This window comes from Saccostrea cucullata, unplaced genomic scaffold (assembly GCF_032062105.1).
Source record: "Saccostrea cucullata isolate Sc308-1 unplaced genomic scaffold, CSIRO_AGI_Scuc_v1 ctg3883, whole genome shotgun sequence".
Taxonomy (NCBI): domain Eukaryota; kingdom Metazoa; phylum Mollusca; class Bivalvia; order Ostreida; family Ostreidae; genus Saccostrea; species Saccostrea cuccullata.
The window spans coordinates 40,687-57,884 of NW_026939781.1; the positions used below are offsets into that span (position 1 = coordinate 40,687).

Genomic DNA, 17,198 nt, shown 5'->3' on the forward strand with positions numbered 1-17,198 from the left:
GGTAATCGAACGGATTGTTAACTGCGTCTAAACCAATCAGATTTTAGTATTTAACATGAAAGTATAATAAATTGATTTATAGATATTTGAATAGTAATATCATTCCTACATCAATATTTAGATGGAACCAGGAACTATCAGTGTTTTTAGAGTCTAATATTTGTCTTCAAGATGTTTTAAGGTTTGTTTTAAAACAACTATGGCCATTCTGTTCAATGCATATAGTATAGAATCCTTCATAAAATCCTTCCAGTGAAATATTATTTAAAGAAAATAAGTATTTTATCTGATGATCAGTATAAATTTTGTAATTAGAATATAGAAACAATACAACCAAGATTTTTAAATTGTACAAAAATTTCTCCACTATGGAGTAATCTTAGCATGCACATATTTACAAAAACTTCTAAAAGAGTTGGATTTAACACATGCAATAGACCCTTTTCCAATGACACATTTTGTTATTCCCCGTAGCCGCCATATTGTAGTGCAACATTCCCAGATCCCTTCATTATTAAAACAAGTTCAATTTGAGATACTGGTTACTGAGGTAAGGATAATGCAATTTTTCTTATGAATATAAAGTTAAAGCATCTATTAATTCATGAATATAAGATTATAAACACTTCCTCCCATATATTTCTTGCATGCACTTTTAAAATTGGTTGCTCAAAGAGGTAGATTCACTACTTTGCTCTACAAGATGGTGGCTAAGGGGAATAACTCCTAGGCTGAATATGTCACAGGAAAAGGGTCTATATTATTTTAGGTGAAACGCCATTTTTGTCCCCCGCTTGAAAAGTGGGGGATATTAATTATGGTCTGTCCGTCTGTCCGTCCGTCCGTCTTTCTGTCTGTCTGTAACGCTTTCGTTTCCACACGATATCTCAAGAACCCTTTGAGCTTTTGCAATGAAACTTTGCATAGCAACTCCCAATGGAATAAAGAAGACCCCTATTGATTTTGAGGTCAAAATGTCAAAGGTCAAGGTAATAAATTCGCAAATTCTCTCTGTTATAACACTTTCGTTTCCGCGCGATATCTCGAGAACCTTTTGAGCTTTGCAATGAAATTTTACATAACAACTCCCTGTGGCCTAAGAAAGACCCCTTTTGATTTTGAGGTCAAAAGGTCAAAGTTCAAGGTCGTAAATTTATACATTCTGTCTGTGTGTAACACTATCCTTTGCGGGCGATATTTCAAGAGGATTTTGAGCTTTTGCAATGTAATTTTATACCAAAAGTCCCTAAGACCTCTCTCACCCCTCTCAAAGTGTCCCACCCCGTTTATTTAATTAGTATTGATTGTATTACATGTTGCTATTTTTAGCACAGGGGCATGAGGAGAGTTGTTACGTATAAAACAGGTTTTTGGTGGACTTTATGTTCTTATTTCATCTATTAGAACTGTTTCATAAAGGTTAAATTAGATATCATGCATCGTGTTAAATTTTGACAACGTATCGAACGTGAATATATACACTGTACATGTATTCGACTTAATGTATATATAATTTACCTCACGATAACGCGACTCTGTGGTCTAGTGGGTTTGTCTCTCGCTTCAAATGTAAGAGGGCTAGGGTTCGCATCCCGGAAAATCCAATTTTTTTTTTCAAAATGCTTTTTTTTACTAAATGATAGTATTCAGCATGTGAAATGAAAAATTTTTGAGGTCTGGCTTTTACAAACACATAAAATCATCATAACAGTGTGATAAATATTCCATATTAAAAGAATCCTTTACACACATAAAAAAGAATAATCAATCAAACCTTTATATCCATATAGGCATATTTTATTTGCTTCAGTATACATGTATACATTTAATAATTCTACAAATTCAGTCAAGGGACCCGACCCCCCCCCCCCCCCCCCTTGCGCGTGGTTTACTTTTTCCCTAAGCGGGGGACACAAATTCTTTGAATTAGCTTGTTTTAATTATAATAGTGTGAAAAATTTCATTATTTTTTATACAAAGCAATATATCTTTTCCTGTTTAAAGCAGAACAAAATGTCTATGATTACTGGGCTGCTACATCACTTAACTTTTAAGTACAAAGTAGAAAAATGCATATCAATTCAAAAATTTACAATGAACAATTTTGAAAATCTATGGTCACTATGAATTAATAATTTTGAGTTATAAACATTTATTAAAACACCAACTTTAAATTTTTTGTGAATGGGATACTATTTTATTTTAAATTTCATTCTTATCTAAAATCAAAGAGGAAGTGTGAATGTTTGTGTGAATGTGACTAAAAATCTTATTATGTAACTTTACATGTCACCTTTTGAAAAAAAAAAAATTAAGCATTTTAATTTGTTACCACTGAACAAGGTTAACTAGCATTGTAACGCTATAAACAGTTTTTAAAAATTACTCGTTCCTAACTCTTTTAATATTTTTTTTAACTAAAGCCTGTTTATTTGCAGACCATCCATCTTCCAATTCAAACTTGCCACCACTCAAAAATAGTATATTCCATATTATACAAATACACGGCTTATTTTTCATACATACCCTGGTTTATACAGTTTTTAAAGTTTGGCAAAGAAGTTTTCCGAAAATTTTATCGCTACTCAGTGCACTGTGACGTCCTCCATCGTCTGTTTTTTTTTTTCTCTTTTTTTTGCCTTTTTTTTACTGTTGTCTTCCCACTAAAGCCAAAATTCTGAAATTGACACAGGTTACTGATATTGGCTAAGTGGGAATGGTGCACAGGTATGAGGGAGAGAACAAAAGAAATTAATTACAGATGACCTAAAGTCTGTTTTAAGTTAACCACCGGAAAAAGGTTAAAATATCCTTTAATTCTGATAAATCAATGATAAAATCCTCAAATATAATCTAAACTATTAATTTCATTTATCATTTATTTAAAAAACTAGAAGTTTGATTTAAAATTGATAAATAAATGAATGGTAAATGAAATTAATAGTTTAGATAATATTTGAGGATTTTAAAATTTGAATTGATTAAATTCATAATTTTAAATCGAATTTATTTCGTTAAATTAAAAATGAATAAATGAAAATAAGTTCTTTCCTTAGTTTTTTTTTAATTTGTAAATGGTGAATGATATGTTTTTTTTTAATCTTAGTCTTTTAGTTGATATGTTTTAATGTGCATAAGTGTTCATTTTCAAAAAGAATTAATACAAATAAATACCAATATACATGCACAAGACTGTTCTGTTTTGTTTGAAAAATATGTTAAAGCAAGATATATTTAGAAAATTACCTATTTTATCATCCTTTTTTTTTTTATATACATGTATATGCTTTGAGCAACGAATTCTTCTTTGATGCATAAAATGCATGCCAAAAGTTTAAAGATTATTGACAAGTTTTTTTTTCTGAATTAATTTACATAAACATTTTTCTGAAAAATCCTTGTTCATAAACTATACTTTAATTTTGTGCAACCACACATTCAAGAAGTGGTGTTAATCAGATGTGGATACTAAAAAATTCAAAAGAACATTTGGACAATTTGAAGTCACAAGATTTTATCAAAATCAACAGCTTAAAAACTTACGACTTTTCAACTTTATACACAACCATTCCCTACGATAAATTAAAATCTAGGATATCATTGACAGCTGCTTTTTCAATAAAAATGGAACTCGGAAATTTACTTACATGTGTACCTGGTCATTAGTCATTTTGCAAAATTATTTTGTTAAAAAGATTCTGATTGCACACACAAGTACTCTGAAGTAGATATCAAGAAGATGCTTGAGTTTCTGATTAACAAATCTATGTGGATTTTGGAGACCAGGTCTCCCAACAATCTGTTGGAATTCCCATAGGAACCAATTGCACCTCGTTATTAGAAGATCCAATTTTTTATTCTTATGAAACAAAATTTGTCTAAAATCTTATATGTGAAAAGAAGAAAAAACTTGCTGTGGCCTTCAACTCGACCTTCATATATATCGACGACGTATTGTCAATTATCAATGGTAATTTCCATTCCTACGTCGAAACGATATATCCAGGAGAGCTTGAGATAAAAGAAATCACACAGAGTCTGATACATCAGTTTCATGCTTCGATATGTTTCTTGAAAAAGACGTGAATTGTAATCTAACAAACAAGCTATATGATAAACGTGATGACTATAACTTTTCTATCGTCAACCTTCCTTACTTATGCAGCAATATACCTTCATGTACTGCATGCGGAGTGTATATATCTCAATTGATTCGATACGCAAGAGCATACTCTACGTATTAGTATGTACAAATTCAAAAAGAAGTAAATTATTGACAAACAAGTTGATGAAACAAGAATATCAGCAGTCTCGTTTAAAGTCATCATTTCGAAAGTTCTATGGTTGATACAATGACTTTGTCAGGAAATACAATTTATCATTGAGTCAAATGCTGACTGACGTTTTTCATACTTATTTTTAGTCCATTATTTATACACTGAATTGACGACGGATTCTCCCGTTAATTCATGATCATGACAATGAGCACACTGCGGGTGTGACCGGTCAGCAGGGGATGCTCACTCCTCCATGGCACCTGATCCAACCTCTGATGTTTCGGAGGTCTGTGTTTGCTTTGCTCTTGTTTTTTATTGTTTATGGAGTTTGAGATTGAATACTGTTCGTTATTTCCATATCCTTCTCATCAAGAATTTAATATCAGTTTTGCATGGACACTTTATTTATTACCAGTACAAAACTGTTATAACTGCGATAATACATGTATTATAAAAATTTTACAAAATGTTACCTGAAGAAAATATGTGTCTTCTATCCTTATAACTTTTTTGTTTGTAATATAAGCTAATTCTTATCAGACGTTTAACAAATCATAGGTAATTCTAATTTAAGGCATGCGTAAAAAATTTTCCAATAAGTAAATATGCACATACGTATACAAGCACAATCACAACCTCTTTATTTTAATCATCGATATAATTTTTCTACTATATGTAATTCCTAATTAGTTCAAATATTAAGTTAATCTATTTTTTTTTCAATCTACCTATCTCTTTATTGTAAATTATTAGACAAGTAAGAATTCAAATACATGCAATAATTATTATGAACTGTCAATAATATTTATCTCTCTGTTAAGGGATGGTTTTTTTTTCAACATTATGTAATATTATGTAGAATCTGATAAATTAATATTGATAAAACAAATATTTATGATATGCACACTACCGAACGGACACAACCTAACACCAGAGCGAACCTAAAGCGGACCCCAGGTTCGCTTCCCGGGTTCGCTCGGGGTCCGCTTCAGGTTCGCTTTCAGAAATTTTGGGACCGCTCTGGGTGCGCTTTGGGTGCGCTCTGGGTTCGCTCTGCGTTCGCTCGGGGTCAGCTCTGGGTCCGCTAGAGCGAACCCGGCGTTTGCTTTCTGGGACTGCTTTACGCACTGATGCGTGAAGCGGACCCCGCCCCTTGTATATTCCGATACAGTAATGGAATTGTGGATCGATCATTGTTGTTTATGCGTTGATCGTACACTGTACATGTAAGCAGTGACATTTTGGAGAACATTGATACATGTAAATTTTCAAAAATTCAATTGTACACACGACTTAGATTTACATGTATAATTGATTTCCTTGATTTCTCCGATCTCGGAATTTCGATCCCGAGAAATTCAAAGTTACATGTATTTGACAGCAGTTTATTAGGCATTTATTTTTCTTAAGTTATAACGTGAAAACAAAAACAGAAGAGGAAGAAAAAGGTGTTGAATTAATTTAAATGTATCGAATGGTGTGCAAGTGATACTGAAGTTAGCATCTAAACAAAATGCCTCTTAAAGTCATGCGTTATCTACTTTAAGATTATATTTGTTATTCCTAAAGTTTTGAAAATCGTAGTTTAAATCTTTGCCAGACACGTGAATTATGACATCGCATCTATAAATTACATTAACCTTTTGTACAGTGATATAATATTTAGATTTCATTCATAGTAGTCACACAATAAAAGTTCGAAATAAATATTTTCTAGGACATCTTAAAAAAAATCATATCTTTTTTACGATCGAGTATGATTTTAATTAGAATGAAAAAAAAAAAAAATAAAACTAGGAAACTTATTGTTCACAGAACAATGAAAGGTCTTTCCACCTTCTTTGAATTTCAAATTTGTTTTATATCTGACTCCTTGAAATTAAATTCCATAAAAAAGAAACCAAAATTGTCTTAAAGCATAGAAAAAAAGGAAAATAAAAAATGGAATGACCTTGACCTTTGACCTTGAAACATGTTTAAGGTCAAGGGTCACAATGCAATTGACCCCATGCTTCTACGACTTATAGAATACAATTTATAAGGGTTAATAGTAAGTACAAAGAAGTTAAAGGGCAATAACTCATATAAGGGGTCATCAAATTCTTTCGCACTTATACAATGAAGTTAGGCCTAAAAACCCTTAAGACATTAGTGAAGGTTTGGTGTCTCTACGGTCTACAGTTTCGGAGGGGGTGGCGATAACAAAGTTTTTAGCACAATGGTCAATAACTTTTGAAAGGTACAATCTGAGGGGACAAAAATGAAATCTCCGAAAGAGTTTTAAGGGTACATATCAAAGACAGAATATAGACAGTATATGTTTAAGGACATAAGAGCCATTAAAAGAAACTATCTTATATTTGGAATGACCTTGACCTTTGACCTTGAAATGAATTTGAAGGTCAAAGGTCAATTATTCTTATGCAGTTGGTCCCATGTATCTACGACTTCTCGTTTTGAAAATTTTTATTTTTTTTCATAAAATTTATAAACTTTCGGGGGCAGTAACTCATTGAAGGGGTCAAAGAAAACTTTAGCAATGAATAGGTTAAAAAGTCTCTTAAAGAGTTAAGCCCACGAATGGTCCAAAAATGCCTCATATAAAAAATTAATGAAATTTTCATAATAGATAGTATAGACTTCGAGCTTTATGGAGCTTTTTTCCTTTTTTTGATATCTATTTTACTTTTTCTTTAAGAGAGTTTGCAGTATGGTATTGTTTTACTAGGAAATTGTGAACGGAACGTCATAATTGGTATAACGTGACGTAACGTCATATAGGACAAAAAAAAATATATTATTGTAAGCAAAGAAATGACTTGATAATGGATAACTGACTACCAGGTATGACATTATCAGTTTAATAGAAAAGTACGTTGCCTGTTATATTTTGTGCGATTCTAACAATGCAAGGCCCAATAGCAATGTTTTTGAATGTATAAGTTTGGGTTGGGGGTGGAGGAGAAAATCTCCACAAAAAATTAACATGCAGCAACGATCCTCCTGATAAACTGCGTCCACAGGGGTCGGTAATACTATGTTTGATTTCACCTCTTCACTATAAATATATATTTATATAGTTAATACATAAAAAGTAAATATACTAGTAATCACTGGCCCCTGTGACTACACCTCCTCAAATAGTTCTATTCCGTTAGAGGTGGGTGGCTTCCTCTAACTTTCATTTAATGCAGGAATTTGCCAGTGTTTAACCTTTTTAGCCATGAGCAGCATCTTAATAAAAATATACGTATCAAAACTAGGCAAAATAATATTGAACCCGCCCTACTCTGTTACGGACAAATATAAAATAAGATAACGGGATTTATTTCCAAATAAGTCATCTATGAGAGTGCGCTTGCACCCCATTCATAACAATCAGTATTCATTTGTTTAAAGTAATTTTGCAACTCTGGTTGAATTCAATTTGCACGGAATTTTGATTGCAAAAAGATATTCTTGTAAGCAGTTTTGCCGAAACATTCGCTATATTGTTAAGAAAATAAACTCTTAATCCTTTTCTACCACAAGAAACACCATCATCAACAGATACAATATTGTTAATAACCATTAAGCCATCATTTTCAACATTAAACCCTCTGAATATTCGCATAAAAGAATCTGGGACTTGACAGTCATCATCATAGGTGATGTCCCAAGTTACGCTGTTCAGAAATTAACAAAATTAATGTAAAAAATTTACAAGATCACTAAAAGTTGCCAGACATTACCGGACATTTATTTTACGATACACCACAATTTCATTATTGTGGACTGTTATGATAAAGGCTTTACTAAGATTACAACACACCTTTGAGTATGATGAGCTAGAAAAATCATTAACTTGTAATAAGCCGAAAGTTTTACTTTTCCTATATGCCTCTCTTTGTATTAAGAGGCCTTTATTTATAAAGACATATTGGTGTCGGAAGCAAATTAAAGGGGGTTGGGGGTATAATACCTTTAAAAAAAACCTGACAAGCAAAAAAAAAAAAAGGAAAAAGTCAGTTTCCCAAAGACGAAAGTCCTATTCCGTAGGGGGGAGAGGGGGGGGGGGGGGGGGGGGGAGTTCGAACTTCAGTGCCTTTTTTTTTCAAACACGACCCCTTTCCTCATTTTTTAACAATACTGCGACGTGCCTGTGGAAAGTGGGGGGCTAAACCATTTTCAAGACTAGGTATATATTTGGAAAAGAAGCATGATGAAACCAAAGTTAAGCATGTTCATACATCTTCTTGGAAGACAAAGGCATAAACTTCTATTAAAAAAATGACTGAATCTGAAATTATACCTATTAATTCAATCTGCAAATGCCTTATAAAAGAAAGAGGGTGTAAAAGGCGAGAACAATCTCCCGCTCCAAGAAATTATGTTTCTCAATTTCCAAAATTCACGGAAAAGTTTTATTTTTTTTTAAATTATGTTGTCAGTTATGTCATCTTTAACACGTTTTATTCATTTATTTCATTGCATGACTTAATTGATATTTTTTTAAGTTGACATGCAGTTACGCATATTTACCGGAAATGGGTATAAATTGTTTTTTTAATATAAATGGGTCAGGTCTCCATTCCACATTAAATTTTAAAAGATCGAAAAGTAAATGTAAAATCTATTTTACATTTCAAAAAATGGAGTCCGAAACCATTCAATATAAAAAGCGATACATGGAAAGATATTTAATTCAACAACACAGTACACGATTTACCTAAAGCACTCTATCATACATTGATGACAAAAAGCCCTCGTAACGTAGTGGTTAACATGTTCAGGTTAAGAGAAAAAACGGATTCGGTATTATGCCCAGCCTTGAGCTTTGGATAGAGTTCGAATCTTGTGAGAGTTCTTCTCACACATCTTAAAACAAACCTAAGTGAAAAATGAAATTATATAATCAGTAAGTTATTTAATAAACTAAAAGAGGCAGATATGTAAAAGATGACTCTGACAAGGCAATTATTGAAAAAGGTCTTAACATGAATTCTTACACTAAGAGTTGAAAAATTTTATTTTTGTCTCAAAGTGGGGATTGTCCTAGCCTTGGACACCTCTATTATAAAACAATAAAACAGTAAATAATTTTGCCCCCATTAAATATTAAACCTTGAATTTGGTGAAAATTAGTGTACAGAAAATTAGATATGCACATGCATTTCATCAAAGTCTAGAAGTAGTACTGTACAAAGAAATAGCATTTTATTTCTCACATGGCAGCTAGATACGTATACTGACACGCAAAAGAAACGCAACACCCTATTTTAGGGGGAAATAATTATGTAAAGTAAAGAATTCTGTACCTTAAAATTATGAATATACTCAGTTTGGTGAACATCATTAAATTAACGGTTGAACGATTTCCATACCATAACCGGAAGTCAAGTTTTAGTCTGCTAAACAGAAATAAAAAATTGCATGTTTTGCTAAACATTTGGCAATATTTTGGAGTTTTAAAGGTTTTTTACTGTTTGTCATAAGTAATGCAGCAATATTTCAAAAAATAAACTCTACTTTCGTTTCCCGAAACAATGCTAAGGCTACTTGAAAATGGCTTATGTACGCATGTTCATTGCTTTAGCTGGAAATTTTCAATGTAAAGGTGATGGAGAGTTGCTGATGCGCAATTTCACTACATTTTGCCTCAACAAGGTCTTACGTATCATATGCATTAAGGATAGTACTTGTACCGGAAGTCCAAGGGTGACTACACTGCTCTAAGTTAGAGAAAATTCGACCTAATTATCTGAAAAACGGGCATTTAAAAATGTCAAAGAATAATTCCTTCGCTGAGATTTCGATATTAATGAACCTATTGTTTCGTAGAAATTAAGCTGCAATTGTTGTTTAGGGCATTCTTGCACGTTTTACTTGAATGGCTGGGAGGGGGGTGTTTTAACAGTCATATTTTACTTAGTAAAGTAAACAGATCAAAACATTTAACATTTTTATCAAATCTCTGATGTTCTGAAAAATGAATTTAGCCTTACTTTGTTCGCTTTTGAAAATCATAAGATAAAAAATCAAACATTTGTAAATTACTGCTTGTTGCGTTTCTTTTGCGTGTCAGTATATATTCCTATCTCCAATCAACACCCCCTTCCTTGTAATACTAAACAATAGATGAACAAATCAAATGCAATATCTCACGGGAATCAGACCAAGTGAAAAATCTTAGGGAAACTTTAATTTTATTTTAGTAAGTTTTCTTTTCAACCAGAGTGTTACATAACAATCAATCAGTACTTGTGCAGGCTGGAACACCCCCCCCCCCAAAAAAAAAAAACAGGAAGAAGAAACGGTTTTGTATTCAAGTCGTCCGCCTTGTACCGTCGAAGGGGAGGAAGGGGGCTCTGAACTTGACATACTGTATACAGGGAAATTTTTGCCCCCGTTTTATTTCCGCCCCTTTTGCCCTACCCTCATTTGGGCGAATTTAAAACGGGGCGAAATGAAATAATACAGTATAATTTCCTTAATAAAACTATAACTGGGCGAATTCAAAACGGGGCAAAATGGTTTGCAAGTGTGAAAGGGCGAAAATTAAACGGGGCGAAAATAACCCTGTATACAGTAGTAATTTTAAGTAAGTGTAAAAGATATATTTAAAGACCAGATTTTCTGAACTAGGGTGTTGTATGCCTTACTATTGCCAATTAACACTGAAAGATAGATAAATATTGATAAATTGCGGCTTTATCCCCTAAACATTATACGTTTACGTTCTTTATTCCTGCTAGTCCTGGAATTTTTTTTGGGTTCGTGGCTGCAACCCCCACCCCCAATATTTCTTCCTAGGACCTTCATAGCTCTAATAATGCCTGAAAAAAGAGGATTTGCTTTCCTTGAAGAATTAACCCAAAAGCTACATGTAATCACTATGAGTATTAATTTAAAAAAGAAAAAAATTAATGTGTCTTTAGGCTATTTATTTCATAAAACGTTTTATGTCGTTTCTGGTATTTAGTGAAAACTTTACTTTCACTTCTCACCTGCTGTAGACCATATCTTCCTGATTAGTTCGAATAGGCTGATATATCAATGTATACAAACATGGTTTAAGGAAAAGCCATGGTTTTAATTAAGGATGAAGATGTAGAATTTTACGTGTTATAATTATACATGTACGTGCGTATTTTGTGTTGTCCATTTTACTGAGCAATGCCAAACAATAACAATACGTCAATAGCGAATATGACTTTGAATACATTCAGTATTTGTACACAACTTCAAAATTAATGGTTTTTAAAAGTTCTGTAGCTCTTATTTAGTATATTTTAATGTATTCTTTTCTTTTGCTGATACATGATACATACGTTTTATACGCATGACTTCAAAGAAAAGTCCGAAGATATTTGTTTACCTCCTGTGGGATCAACTAATCAAAGTAAACTGCCCCCCCCCCCCCCCAAAAAAAAAATTAAATAGTGGACCTATACACCTACTAAAGTGTTAGTGAACAACTGAAAAAATCGTAGTATGATACTTTTTGTGAAAATGTGTAATATTCTAACAAAATCTATAACCATATAATTTACAAGGGGCAAAAGGGTTAAAACTGAGGAAATTCGGATTTTTGTGGAAATGTTCTTTTTAAGTTATGAGCACACTTCTGCCCCACAAAATTTTTTTCATGAATAGAAACCTTTTGATGTTAGTTTTAAACTGAACCCCAAATAAATTTGGGGCAGGCCTGTGCTCTATGTAAAATTTGACTATTTAGCCCCCAAAATGTGATAAATCAAGCAAATTCCTGATTTTCTACGATTTTGGGGCTATAGATCTCAGGTATACAAGTATGGAACTCCAAGATTTTTTCCACTTTAATAAACTACAATACCTAGACTACCTTTTAAGCAAAAAATTTTTGGCCAAAATTTCAGTTTAATTTTGACCATTTTACAGGGCATATTTTGACCCTTCGTGGGCCAGGCTCTTAGTTGAAGACATTGGTGAAGGTTTTGTACCTCTACTTTTTACGGTTTCTGAGGTGGAGCGATCACAAGCTTTACAGTGAAAGGGGTAATAACTGCATAAGGGGTCAAAGTTCTAACATAGGGGGTGATTTGTCGGAATAACTTTAAATATCCAGTATCAACAACTAAAAACTTTTTCTACAAGTCTTACGGTTTCAAAAGCTAAGGTGAGAAATAGAATGATAACTAGAAACGATCTCGTAGCGAGCAACGAGAGGTCTTCCGTCCGATTCTGAAATAAAAACGAAAAATCTAGCTGAAAAAGTCATAAAAAAATTTGGTCACACGGGGGATCGAACCCGGTCGCCCGCGTGAAAATCCAACGCGCTAACCATTACACTATCGGGAACGCCGCTTCAAGTTTTTAAATGCGAATATCTCGAGATTGCCTTTTTTGATTCTAAGACAAATGACATATTCTGCATTCTGAAAAGAGTCACTTATAACCCTATAAATATCAAAGAAATTTATCGCAAAACAAAAAAGTTGAAAATTTTGATTTTTTATATTCGCTTCCGGTAGCGACCGGAAGTACTGACGACACACGAAAAGGACATTCCGAACGTTTAGTAGTCATGCCCTATCTTCTCCGGTTAGTCTCCAGTTCATATCTTTAGCAGTTCTTTAGATCTCGAACTGACAAAATTCATTTTAAAATCAGAAAAATGGCCATAACTTAGAACCGTAGGAAAAACCCCTACATAAACAAATACATGGGCGCAGACATTTTGGACACCCAAAGTTGTGCGGAGGAGAAAATGCTAGCTGGCGCGTGATTGGTCAATAAGAGAAAAGACTTGTTATGTATTTGACAAGTGAAATAAAGTTGATAAAAATCTCATATCAAGACTTGGGTTTCTTTGAGGTATATAGGAGTTACAGGTAAAAATTGGAAGGGAGGGATGCACTTTGGTTAGACATTTTCATTTGGTGTCAACACACCTAGTTGTAAACAAATGGAAATTGAAAGTAAAAGTGCAACGGCACGGTATATTTTTTCTGGCATTTTTTGTTTTCCAATATCTCGAACTTTCACGACAAAAAGGTCATTTGCCCGAAATTCAATATATGTATCAGTGAGAGGGGCTAAAGTTTGTATGGAAGTCTATGGGAAAACATTTGGTGGTGTTTGTCCCGTAAGCAACTTGTTCCAAAATTCTTCCAAATGTAACAATGGCATATAAGAGCGCATCATTCCTGAAAACCGATGAATAGTTCTCCAGATATCTCGTGCACAATATTTGTCTAAAAAATAAGAATAATAAAAAAACAGTAGAATCACTATAAGGTCTTCCGTGAAGACGAAAGACCTTAATAAACATAAGCATTTCAATAGGTCTTTCCACAGAAAGGTGGAAAGACCTAATATTCTGTGGAAAGACCTAATAAATACGTAAATATTCATGTATCATTCTACGTGGAAAATTAAAATATATGATTTATTAATTGCTTTAATAAAAAAAAAGAAAATGAATATATAAAATATAAAATAAAAACAGGAGAATTAAGATAAATAAAAATAATATAATATCTTTATTATCATAATAGATTTACACTTTAACTTTACACGTTTTGTTTGTATGTACAATGTTTGGATTTATATTGAATTAAATCAACACGTCCGATCTTTTATCCCAATCGACAGATCAATATGCTATTTTGATTGGTTGACGCGCTGATTGGTTAATCGCTTATACTGATTGACAGCTCTGTGAAGAAATACCGAGCGCGCGTTCACTCTCTGGGACTGCTACTGAATTTGGGGTTCGCTCTCTGGGTCCGCTTCGGGTACGCTCGAGGTCCGCTTCGGGTTCGCTGTGGGTGCGCTCCGGTTTCGCTCGGGGTCAGCCCTATTGGACCCCGAGCGAACCCAAAGCGGACCTAGAGAGCGAACCCGGGGTCCGCTCCAGGTTCGCTTTCTGTTAGGTTGTGTACGGTCGGTACTGTATTTTGATATTCAACTTACACACCACAGGTAAATATTACAGGTAATTAGCTTAAAACAGACTTTACACAGGTAAACACTCAGGTGTGAAAATCCGAATATTGGCTAGATGGGAATAGGGAATGCAGAATTTGGGCTAAGTGGGAATGTCCATAACACCTGAAACCTAGTTTGCTAACTATTGTGCAAATAGCTTGAACAATATTGTCGGTGTTTGGTAAAGAAGTTTCCCGTATGCAATGCAAAATTTTATTGCTACTAAGTGCCCTCCATTGTCGTGTTTTTTCCACTTTTTTAATCAAGTCAATGTGTATTCAGAGAACTCTTTTAATTAAGGATGACGTTTACTCAGGTTTCAGAAAACAGAAAGGAAATTATGTTTAATCAAAAATTGCTCTAAATGGATAAAATTACGAAGTTTTAACTCAATATCAATTTAAAAATTTCATATTTATTATTTGAAGAAAATGTCCAGGAACAAAAGTCAGTGTAAGGTAATGCAGAGATAATTCGGACTAAATTTTAAATTTTTCATTTTTGTCAAAATCTGTTATTTCTTGCAATATTAATCAAAATTTAAAGATTCAGGTGTTTTTAGACATCATTTTGCAAATTTTATATGTCTTAAAGCTCATAAATTATTTCAAATAACTGAATGCTATTAAATAAAGAAATTAAAAAATATGAACAAAAACCATTCCGGGCAACATATCTCAATAATTTGATCATTGACCCCATATAGTGTTAATACCATGAGAATTACGACAACAAAGGAAATATGAGGCTATAAATGATTTAGAGTTCTTATCAGTTAGATTTTTTAAACATTCGATTAAAAATGGGGAAAAATATAACTACATGTATGACAGAGGAAATTCGGACTGTAATAATTATCAAGTTTATAGCCAAAACTCTAATCGTTTCTTCTTATGAAGCAACACCTTTCCATTGCTATAATATTTCATCATTTAAAGAATTTTGTTTCTTGTGATATTTTGTGAGTGAAGAAAAAAATGGTCATAGAGTGAAAAATTGAGGTATTTCTCGAGAAATGTTTAGGGGCCACTAGCATGAAAAGTAGGTCATTGACCTAGTTATTTGAAATTGAAATATAACACAAAAATTATAGGTGTAGAATGTGCCATAGGTGGTTTTTCGTTCTTATCAGTGAATTTTTAGTCATCTGAGTAAAGTTGTACCTTAAACGGAGTGATATATTGCATAACCTGATAAAATCTTACGTAATACGGCAAGACTTAGTTTAAACATGTTTAAAAAATTATTTCGTTTTGAACAGCTCCCATTATTAGAGGTATGGTTCCGCGATCCCATTTTTGCTGTTTTAAATCTTTGATATATATATTTTTTTAAAATATGAAGATATATTCCAATTTTTAAACCAAATTATTTGATTTTGCTGTTAAAATCTGTGTACCAAATTTGGATATTAAATGACGTTAAAAAAAATTAGGACAAAAGTCCACGAATTTTTTTAATGACCCTCGTATTGACAAAATATCTGAATTTTCGAAAGTATTCTACGAATAGATTAAAAAACCTTCAATCAAACTTTCTTTCTTGTAAACTTAAGCGTAAAAACATAAAGAATTCATGTTGTTTTGCCGTGGATGTTACATTTAAAGTACAAGTGAAGTTCAGCTTACCATTCTAAATAGAAAAATCAAACTTTTATTAATTAAAAAGGTTACCCTAAATCCTTGGTGAGAATGTTAGGAATATTCAGTAAGTAACCTTGTCAGGCGATAAACCCTCCGTCACACATTTATCCTTAACCGCCTCTAGATTGACTTTATTTCTTCCGGTCAAGGACAACCTTGCCCCGGTCTTGGCGAGATGGACAGCAATGCCTTCCCCAATACCGGAGCTGGAACCTGCAGCACGTAAATATTATGATAAATGCACCTCCGCCATGAGAAGTATTCTAATATTTCATAAATTAATTTCTGTCTTAGTATAACTCACCTGTGATGAGAAACACCCTGTCCTTATGTTCATCCATGGATCAGCTATCATCAAGTGCCCTATACAATGACATGCTTAGAACATAACCTACTTCTTCAGCCAGTCAAATGCTGCCATTTCAAGCGAAGAATATTGACTGGTGAAGAATTCTTTTATCTCTAAAAAATTCAACGGTATCTGATTGGTTCGCTTGATACCGTATAAGTGGAAATTTTAGCGAGACGCAAATTTAGCGATTTGTCCTTAAAAAATTATTTTTAGCGAGATGTTATTTTAGCGATATTAAAATGCACATTAAAGAGGCTATTACAAATAAACGCAATTAATTTTTAGCGATATTTAATTTTGGCGAGCTCGGCACCCTCGCTTACAATGCCAAATTAAATCCTCGCTAAAAATTCTACTTATACGGTAGTTATATGGGTGTGTCTTCATTGGTCTTTGTTCAGCACACAAAAAGAAACTATTGAAAACCCACGAGCTGTTTACAATGAAATTTAAACCAGGCTTGCAGTACTTTTTTTCCACTGTAATCTGTTGACGCCTGTTTAGCTCACCTCAGCTGAAGGCTCAAGTGAGCTTTTCTGATCAAAATTTGTCTGTTGTCTGTTGTTGTCGTTGTTGTAGCCGTTGTAAACTTTTCAAAATTTCATCTTCTTCTCAAGACCCACTGGGCTTATTTCAACCAAACTTGGCACAAAGTATCCTTAGGTAAAGGGGATTAAGTTTGTTTAAATGAAGGGCCAAGCCCTCTTCCAAGGGGAGATAATTAGGAATTAATGAAAAAATAATGGCATCTTTTAAAAAACTTCTCCAGAACCATTGGGCCAGGAAAAATGAAACTCATGTGGAAGCATCCTCAGGTAATGTAGATTCAAGTTTGTTCAAATCATGACCCCCGGGGGTAGGGCGGGGCCACAATGGCTGATCAAAGTTTCACATCGAAATATATAGGTAAAATCTTCAAAAATCTTCTCCAGAACCACTGGGGCAGGAAGGATGAAACTCACGTGGAAGCAACCT

General features: G+C 33.3%; 1 protein-coding gene across 1 annotated transcript in view; it reads right to left on the bottom strand.

The window, feature by feature from the left end:
- LOC134253968 (3-oxoacyl-[acyl-carrier-protein] reductase FabG-like) overlaps nucleotides 1-16,261 on the bottom strand; it is a 43,425-nt gene extending 27,164 nt beyond the window's left edge. The window contains exons 1-2 of the mRNA XM_062736546.1: nucleotides 16,176-16,261; nucleotides 15,945-16,077 (exon numbers count right to left, since the gene is read on the bottom strand). The gene's annotated coding sequence lies outside the window, so the exon portion shown is untranslated. The remainder of the gene's footprint in view (nucleotides 1-15,944; nucleotides 16,078-16,175) is intronic.
- Nucleotides 16,262-17,198: the final 937 nt, after the last annotated feature.